The sequence below is a fragment of the Ornithodoros turicata genome, chromosome 1 (genome assembly GCF_037126465.1).
Source record: "Ornithodoros turicata isolate Travis chromosome 1, ASM3712646v1, whole genome shotgun sequence".
NCBI classification, from domain to species: domain Eukaryota; kingdom Metazoa; phylum Arthropoda; class Arachnida; order Ixodida; family Argasidae; genus Ornithodoros; species Ornithodoros turicata.
The window spans coordinates 1,517,712-1,528,001 of record NC_088201.1 but is presented as its reverse complement, the minus strand read 5'-3'; positions in this window follow the sequence as shown (position 1 = coordinate 1,528,001).

The window sequence follows — 10,290 nt, the reverse complement described above, 5'->3', positions numbered from 1 at the left end:
CTCTACTCGACCTACGATTACCTCATAATGGGTGGTACCCTGGCCATAGCTGCCATCGCTACGGTTCTGGCCATGATGCTCTATCAAAGCAGCTCCGATGTATCTTCTTCCATCGCGCTTCTGCCAAGCTTGAAAGCTGAGGCGGTGCATCACTTGTCAGCCTTCATTAAAGACGCTGTGCTCCACGAGAAAGATTTTCAGAAGGCGGAACGGCAGCAAGAGTGTGCCAGGGAGTGGGCCCACTCTGCCAAACAGATAGGACAATTGCTAGTCAGTGATGGCTTATTGGTGCAAGGCCATCAACTCTTGAGGGCCAGTAGTCACGTGATGCAGTTCCAGAACGACCTTTGCAGGCTGGTGGCCAGCAGGGTGAAAGAGTATCAAAATAACGATCTCAGTGTTAGTCTGACTGGCCTCGAGAATGCCGTGTCACGGTTGACAACGTATGGCGCCAAGACTGGCTGGTGGAACCGTTTCAGTTCCACGCACACACTCAGCGTGCTTCCAGTGCTTTTGGCCCTGCTCTTGCTCATCTATGTTCCCGCTTGTGTAATGAGCATGCGCACGAGTCCCATCTCGCAGACTGCAGGCACTGTGCTACTCTATGCGGGACTATGCCTCTTCTTCTTTGCGCTCTCGGCCTTTTACGTAGCCCTCGACCTCTTTCCGTACGGTGCCATCGGCGAGTGCTACCTCTGCCACGAATACCGGCAGTCTTCCTACAAGATACTGGACCTCGTTTCGGTCGGACTGTGGCCACTGCGCGAACGTGCCACCATCCTTCAAGGGATCCACCCGAGCCAAGTGCTAACCAAGTGTCAGCGCGCCGACGTAACCCTCGCTGATCTGCTCATTCCGAAAGACATGAACGAAAGCTTGGTCGTGGACGAACGGCACCAGATTGTGGCAACCCTACGATCGTCTCTGTCGCGAAAGTTAAGCAACAAAACCCGAAAAATTGCCATGACTTTCCTTCGCAAGTGGTCCATGCTAGGTCGCTATTACGAGACACTCGGTAGCTGTATCCCAGTTTACAATATCATGGAAACCGGCATGGATGTCTTATGTAAAGGCTTCATAGATTCTCTACTGGGCTATGTGTTCCTTCTCATAGCGGCAGCCTTCGTCGCCACCTTGCTCTCCGTAATGGCTGCCAAAGGCAGGAGGAAAGTCAAAAGAAGGAAAGGAAAGAAAAAAAAGCTCAGAAGAAAGAAGGGTGCAAAAAAGAAGAAAAAGAAGAAGAAGAAGAAGAAGAAGAAGAAAGGGGATGACGAATCATCCAAGTTGTCTTCAAGCGCTACAGAATCGCCCAAGGCTAAAACACCGCCGTCACCCCCTCCTCCCCCACCACCTCCCCCACCACCTCCCCCACCACCACCTCCCCCACCACCTCCACCACCGCCACCACCACGTCCTCTAACCCCTCCTCTATTACTGAGACCATCCCTCTCCTTGACTAGTCTGAGTCGACTTCGTCCAGTTCCGTCGGACGATGCCGTCATCCGCATCACGACGACTAGAACAGGAGACAGTCCAACGGGTTCCGAGGCGCCCGAAGTAGTGCAGATCCGGCTACCGAGTGTCTCGAGTGTAGAAAGGAAACCAACAACTCACACGATGGAAACACTCCACATCAAGTTGCCGACCCAGGGACAGGCGGCTCCAAAGCGAAACACTTCGACTATTGAGATCAAATTACCATCCAAATACGCGGGCCTCGTGTCACAAGAGGTCCCTGAAAGGTCACCGAGCAAGACAACTGTCATCCAGGTCGATCATACCCCACCCCGCGTGGAAAAAAAGAAGCCAAGCCGAAAATCCATGCCATGGCCCTGGAACATGTGGTATCCATTTCTTGGTCAGAGGGACGCGGTCAGTTTGGCAAGCACCAGTTCGTACGAGGTGACCGAGACTAGCACTGGAGGTGCCCAACCTTCCGTGGTGCAGGTACGCCGAGGACAGTCCAGACCAGTGATCCAGCGGTCCAGGACTGTCACTGCGGACAGCAGAGCACCATACTACCAGGCTATGTATCCTTACTACCAGCCTTACTATCAACAGCCGCCTTGGTGAGTAGTCAAAGGAATAAACTCTTTGACTCTCTGTACCGAGTTGCATCAATTTGCTACATTTCCCGGGTTGGAACAGGGGCGGAGGGGCAAGCCGCCTTCGCCACATCAAAACCGATGGCGTCTGGACTTTGTAGAGGTTCAATTGCTTTTGTGCAACAGCCAAATTTGGCATCTTCAGTAGTCATTTTTCTCTAATTTTATTCGATGCAACTTCAGTTCCTCGAATTGAGCTTCGAAATTTGGCAAGTCAATCCCACATCATCTCGACAGAAATGGAAAAAATCGATGTCAAACTTGGTCAAACTAGCCATGGGCATCGCTCGTAATGAAGTCGTTGTTGTATCAAGTCCAAATGACATGATGCGTGAAACACACTGCAACGCGACTATTTGGCAATATGCTCGGGAACTTGGCGTTCTACCAGTCCATGTGCTCTGCGACTCACACACTTTCTGTTTACGTTGCGAGTGCTGTCGAGGCTGCTTCTTCAGGTTATGAAAACTGAGTGTGCATATGCACGTTAATCGCATCTCTGCTGGCCTATGTTTTTGCGGGTTTCACACATTTCTTGAACCATTGTGAATGCGACGCACCTAAGTATCCGCACTAGACCTCATAGACGTCATTTCTACATTTTCTCTTGTCTGGTAAGAGTTACGAAATGCAAATAAAAATGTTCGCGCTGAAAGGCATTTGCAAGCAGTCTTGTTGCATAGTATACCCTTTTGCCTGTGGCTGCTGGTCCCGCCTGTTATGATTTATGCGTATATATATGGTCAGGCCGAACACTGAGTGTCCGCCCCCTTCCATACGGAAGTGTTAAACCCGCCCCTGGGTTGGAATAGAACCTCTCGGGGAACTTTATTTTGAGATGGAGAGTGGGGAGGTTCATCGCCAGAAGCGATACTCTACCCCATTGCTAGTGGGGATGTGGGGGAATAAAATAATTAGCCCCTTCACAATAACGATCCAAGTCCGATGGTGTCCAGAAATGTCAAAAGAGCTTTGAGCGCAGATCTTTGCTGGGCTGGATTGGGCCAGGGACCAAGCAATTTCGATAGGGAGATGGGGACAGAGTCCAGCTGACTAAGAGAGTGCGGTTCGGGAAGGTTGGTAGGGGGGGGGGGGGGGCAATGAAGAAGGATGTGCTCCAGATCCTCAAGAGCACCACAGTGGGAGCATAGGTGGGAGAGTCAACTTGTCTCAAGCGGTAACGCCACTGAGCTGTAAAGGCCACATCGAGACGCATTCGGTGGATTAATGCAGCGCTGGCTAATGAGCTTTAAAAGTCTGTTTCGGTTAAAAAAACACCCTGTGCCGGACCCTTTGACACGAAGGTATACCGGCAATCGTGGTCTTTAGCGCTGCGGTGGGGCTTCATGACAGCACAGCCCATTTGTGGTAGCAACCATGGTAATCGCTGGAGTTGCCACAACGACAACTTTATTTTTAAGATGAGGAATGGGGAGTTTCATCGCCAAGTGCGATATACCCCATCGCTGGTGGGGATGTGGGGAATGAAATAATGAGCCCCTTCACAATCCAAGCCTGTCCAAAAAGTCCTATTGAGTTGCCACAAAAAGCGAGACAAAACCACATAACCCAGCGAGATCCGAAATCGCTACAGTGTGATGCCCATGAGCTTGTGGCCGCCTCATCCACCGTGCCATGTCATCCATCGTGTCGTTTTGTCCATCGAGCTGCCTCATCCATTTTGCGCTGATTAGACGACATGCCGCAGGTCATCCATCGTGCCATGTCATCCATCGAACTTAGTCAACTTACGAACTTGCTTTTGTTTCTTGTTCTTGTGAGGTCAGTGACTGTTAGCTCCGCTGACGAACTCTTGCCGTGAAGGACAGCGCCAAAACATTCGTCATCTGCGAAAATAAGGGCCAGTCCCTGAGCAGGATATTAAAGTGTGTAAAACGAGCAGTGAACGGGTATAGTATGCACCTGAAGTTGCAACATTGCAACTATGCAATGTTGTACTTGGAATGCAGATCTGTAGCACGCAGTGTTGCTGCGAACCACTGCTGCGCCAGACGAACTCTCCCAATTGCACAACTTGTGTGGAAACCGACATTGAGCACTACCGATTATCCTGCAACCGGTATACCTCTCACAAAGACTCATCCTCCAACGTCACTTCGCCAACCCTGCTCAGCCCGGTCCTGCACTATCAGTCGGTTACGACTATCCTCTTGAGCTTCTTCGTGCCACCTTACTCTCGACCCTTTTTGTGGGTGCGTGTGTGTTTTCTTTTCATTCTTTCTTTTTCTTGAAGGTATAGAAAGTCGGCCTACGCCTGACTAACCTTTCCTCCATTTCTCTCTCTCTCTCTTTTTTTTTCTCGATAAACATATTCCCCCACCCCCACCCCCACTGCTGTGTCGGCAACAACAACAACAAAATTACATTTCTGTTATTTGAGAATCGTAAGGGTGTGCTTACTTTTAACCCATGGCAATCTGCTCAAAATTAGCTTTCTTGAACCGGTTCGAACCGATATTTTGCGCTGCTGCGGAGCTGAAACCGAACCGAACCAATATGCTTGAACCTGAACCCGAACCCGAACCGTACTGAAAAAAATAACGGTTCCGATCCCTGGACTCACATGAAGTGTTTGCGCACGCTGTGGGGCTGTATGAACACGGTAGTGTGAGCTTTATGGTGCTTGAAAATGCATATTTCGCATGTTAGTGTTAGTGGATGAGACCTTGCATATCCAGGAACGAAATATGCAAAACATGCAAATCCGCGATCTGGACATTAACATAAAAACAATTACTGCATATAAGTCCGCGGTCTTGTGATGACGCCCTGAGGACTCAGTGCCAACGAATAGAAGCAGTCGAAGTGGTGTTGGCGGGGCGGTCGTCCAGGTGGACCAGGGTCTTTGATCTACGTCCCCATAAATGTCTGCATGGTTCAACACTGTGCATCCTATCATCCTCAGCTATCTAAACACTGCTGACAATTTTACCTTTCATCCAATTTAAATTTACCCAATTCAGCTACACTCTGAAAAAAAAAGGAGTCGTACCGACTCCTTTACGGGGGTAAAACGTCCTAACTCCGGGGTGCAAAATAACACCCCTTTTGAAGAGTATCTGCAACTCCGGGAACTACGGAGTAAAGTTTACTCCTATGGTACAGAGTAAAAGTTACTCCCATAGAGCTCCCAATTTACTCCAGCATATTGGGTGTAAAAGTAACTCCGTTCATGAGGCTAGCGTAACTCCACTGGGGAGTTCTTGTTATGCTACATAAGGCATAAAAGTTATGCCCTTCACCTGGAGTGCACATTACTCCAGTTGTCTCCTCACCTTGAAGATCATGCAAATAAGTGTTGCAAAACAGTATATCTAAATAAGAAACATTTATTGTGTCTCTGATACAAAATGGCAAGAACAGAAAAAGGAAGCTTTCAGTGCTTAATATGATCCTATGAAAACAACTGGTAAGATGCCACACGTACAAGTACATTCTTGCATTATAAGGTTGCCACACACCCAATGCAACTATCACCTGGCATATACTTCCAACTCCTACAAACAGGAAACAAAACAGTTATTCGAAGTTCATCTGTCACATTACATATACATATACACATATACATTAACATATCAGTGCATAGGAATTTGGCATATCGGCACCCACGTTTCTGCTTTTTCATGAGAAAGCAGGGGGAGACGCGCCTTTTGAAGTGCATCTGGCTGAGGCATAAAGTGCAGTACATGTACTTTAGATTTTTCTTTTTTCTTTGCAGAAGGGTAGTTGCCTTATATGAGAAACTGCTGTCATATGTAATTCGCAATTTGGAGCCTCCAAGAATATCTTGCCTAAAATAGATGTGTGTATACACTTCCCAATATATCTATCGTAAAACACCTGTAATAAGATGAGCACTTACACAAGTGAAAAGGTCAGATGCACCTCCTTCAGCAGATGAGCAAGGGCATGAATTACTCACGCTGGGTAATAATCTGCAACATAAATATAGGTAATGGAGTCCGAGCAGTGGCGATATGTTACGTTATCATAAGTCAAATACTTTCATAACTAACAATTTCTCGTGCCAAACAAACTACGCTAGGAAAATGAATGGTTTGAATCATGTCTGTGCGTGCAAAAAGTGATTGGTGCTATGTCGGTTACTTACTATCTTGTTCATCAATAATATTCTCATTTATGAGCTGATGATTACTCTAACTAGTCCCTTTCTCTTCCTTGCAATGTGCATCCATCCTTTGTAGAGTTTTTTTTTCTTTCTTTCTCTGCCCAATGTGCCGTGCAAACGGCTCGTAAATCTGAAACAGTAACAACAGCATTAGAACTCAACACTGATGCAGTGGCGGATCCGGGGGGAGGGACGGTTGGGCGATCGCCCCCCCCCCCGCTCAAAACAGTAGGTTTGGCAGCGGTGTCCCCCACTCCCCCCCCACTTAGGGGCTTCGACAAACAAACCGCACCCCCCCCCCCCCCAAACAACAACAACAAAAGCGACACGGACTGGATCCGCCCCTGCACTGACACCACTTGTCGTCGGCAGGATACACGTGAATGATAATACAGAACGGCGGTAATACCTACCCCATTGAAACTTACCAGTGCAGGGTACCTCCTTACCACAACCTGCACAGTTGACTTCTCATTCCAGAGCCATGCCGAGTGATGCTAGCCTTTAGGTAACTTGCCACCTTCGTCATCTGCAGTGCGTTCCATCAAAGCCAGACTATTCTGCAATGCTGTTAACATTAATTAACAAAGCGTCCTATCCAAAATACGATTTCACTTATCGTCAATTTGAAGTTCCTGTTCTTCAAAGAAGTTAGACTTCTTAGGATTCAAAGGTCCACTTACGAAAAGAAACTCTCTTGAAGAAGCGTAACTGTGAACAGCTACCACATTTTCATAATTCGTGTACGTAACACAGGACGCATACTTACCTGAAGTACATACAGGACGACACTCAGACACATGATTTGTAGTTGTGGCATTCATTGCACTTCAGCACGCCGACTTTGTTCTTCGAAGATAATCTTATTCATCTTTGAGAACGTCGTCAATACATACAGTTTCAAGTTCCCGCACGACAACGGCCAACCGCTAAACGACCGCGCGATGTCAGTGTTGCTAGACTACGCAATGAAAAGAACGACAACGGTCCAAGAATATGAAGACGCCTCGCGCTCAACTCTTACCACGGAGTAAAGCGCTGGTTGAATGGAGTTATTAGAGCATGAAAACATAGAAACGCAGAAACAGGGAGTTGCAATGGTGTTTGGTGAGAGTTAAACTGCATCAAGGGGTGTAAAATTGCCTAATACTCTCGTTCGACTCCTTTTTTTCTCAGAGTGTACAATACAATTTTTGCTGTCTTCCGTTCAAATCTTACCTGACCCCACTGCTGCAGAGCAGCTTTTTTGTTCAGTCTCCGGCCACATGTTGAAACATTTCTATCGCAAACATCACAATTCCAGTGTTGAGTATGTTCTGTACTCTGTAGCCTCTGCAGCCTCTGTTCCACGTGTGGTGTGCGTGGTGACCTCCATCACGTCCTCCTGGTCTGCGGACAGTACGATCGCGAGCGCGCTCTAATGGAAACTACTCTCCAACGCGTCGATCAACGCCAGTTCGACTTAACCAAACTTCTCGGGCCATGGTCGGACCCCTCACATCTGGTGCAAGGCCTACGAGCTGTTGCTGAGTTCCTCTCCAGCACTGGACTAATGGACGAACTCTAATAGGGCACCTTTCCATCATCATCACTTTCTCATCCCTTCCACAAGCGCAATGGGGCAGTGTACCGCCATAACGGCGGAGAATGACCCACCACATCATCATCCCATTTATGTGTGTGTGTGCAGTTAAGAAAATTTGTCACGTATATCCACTCTGGCTCCCTGACACAATTGTAAGAAGAGCCTCGTTGGACGAATTCAGTGTATAGTGTTGAACAGGCACGGACGTCCTTTGTTCTTGAGAGCTAGAATGCGTTGTAAATAAGCGCTGTGATTATGCCTGTAATGCTTTGTCCCACACCATCCCACACGAAAACACCTGCCAATCAAGTCCCTTTCACAGACAAGACACTGAAGTGGGGCGTGTATCCCCGCCTTGGGAGCGGAGAGTCACTAAATAGGAAGCAGAGTAGCGACCACGCCATCTTGGGTCCGCCTACCAGTGGGACTCTAGTTTGGGATGACTCCTGAAGTGGTTGACCTCAGAATTACTCATAGCGCTTCTCGGACTGCCAATGACACACTGTGCTGCTGTTGTGCACCTAAGAATGCCCGGAACGAAGCGGTCTCTGAGGCCAGCGGAGTGTGCGTTTCTCGATACTATGACAATTCGCTTTATGACCAAAATCTGCGGGAACAGTGGTGGTCATATTGACGAGGGTTCACTGTATATACCCACTTCTCTCCGTTGCGGGCACGGTACAGATGCTGAAAGAGGTCGCCGTTGTTGGTCTCACAACGTTCTGGGGGAATGTGCGTCCTGGGCCGACTTCTAAGGGAATTGTGCCGACATATGTCTGTGAGGAACCCAGGAGAAAAGCCGGGATTCGAACCCCACCAATCTCGACGTGACATGGCCAGCACGCTGGCCACCAACAGCTGGTCGGTTGTCGCACGATACGGAAAACGCCTGTGTTTGACCAATCACGGTGCCTCCACCCTTTCTACGTCTCTCTCCCCTCTCCAGTGCGCCTTCGCTCATTGGTCAGCTGCGTAACCGGAGGTAATCCGCACGGAGTTCGTTCGAGCCAGTGCCTCCTCTATAGGCCTCCTCTATAGAGGAGGCACTGGTCGAGCCCAACTCTTGCTGTACGTGTGCTATTCGATTCGCCGCGCTTGGTTGTCATTAGGGTCACTAAATAAGCTACGCTTCAGAGTAACGACACTGAGTTCCAAGAGCGAGCATGCGCCATCTTGTTTCCGCGCCACGCTGCCCAAGCCCAAGCGCACGCACGAAGCGCACTTTAGCGCACGATGCCATCTATCGTGCGCGGGAGAAATGTTCCTTTCGTTCACGAGCAGCAGTTGACGGCCTTGAGCTCACCTTGACATCTTCGGGACGCTCTGGTGGACAATACATGGATTATGACACAACAACCATACCATACACGCTTCTGTATCCCACGGGGAGCATTATGTTAGCCGTCTTTGATCCTCAACTGGGGATGGTACCGGTGTGGTGCGGAAACAAGATGGCGCTTCTGCTCCCCCTTGGACCTCAGTGTCGATACACTTAAGCGCAGCTTATTTAGTGATTCTAGTTGTCATGACAGCCGTAACGCGTGAAAATGCAACTGTGTGAACCAGGCATTAGGGGAACCATAAACCACATCGGTGTCTACTAGAGTCACTAAATAAGCTACGCTTCAGAGTATCGACACTGAGTTCCAAGAGTGAGCATGCGCCATCTTGTTTCCGCGAAACGCTTTCCACGCGCACTTTAGCGCACGATGCCATCTATCGTGCGCGGGAGGAATCTTTCTTTCGTTTACGAGCAGCAGTTGACGGCCTTGAGCTCACCTTGACATCTTCGGGACGCTCTGGGGGACAATACATGGATTATGGCACAACAACCATACCATCACGCTTCTCTATCCCACAGGGAGCATTATGTTGGCCGTCTTTGATCCTCAAATGGGGAAGATACCGGTGTGGTGTGGAAACAAGATGGCGCTCCTGCTCTCCCTTGGACCTCAGTGTCGATACTCTGAAGCGAAGCTTATTTAGTGACTCTAGTGTCTACTAAAAAGTGCTTTTGTGTTGGTCGCGATTGGATTACTATTAAGACACTGTCGCATCACCATCACCAAGTCCTTGTGTGCGGTCGTCAGAACTTTTGTTTCTGTCCACTATTTGGGGGATATGATGCCCAGAGCTCAGACAGAGACCCCATTCTGCATATTTCGAGGGCTATTTTACACATACAAAATCATTGGGGTCCGGACATTACTATTTTACTCTACACCAGGGTGTCGAACCGCAAAAAAGGCGAGTTCGGTTCGGGTTCGCGTTGCTTTCATTTCGTTCCGGTTCAGTTTCGGTTCGGCCACGCCAAAAATCGAACCGGTTCGTAGCCTCGAACCTGTTCGCGAACCGGTTCAACGCTTCCATCTCTTTTTTTTTTCACACGCATAGTGCCAGCAAGATACACTTAAAGGAAGCCTAATAAAATGGACAGCATTTTACATAGA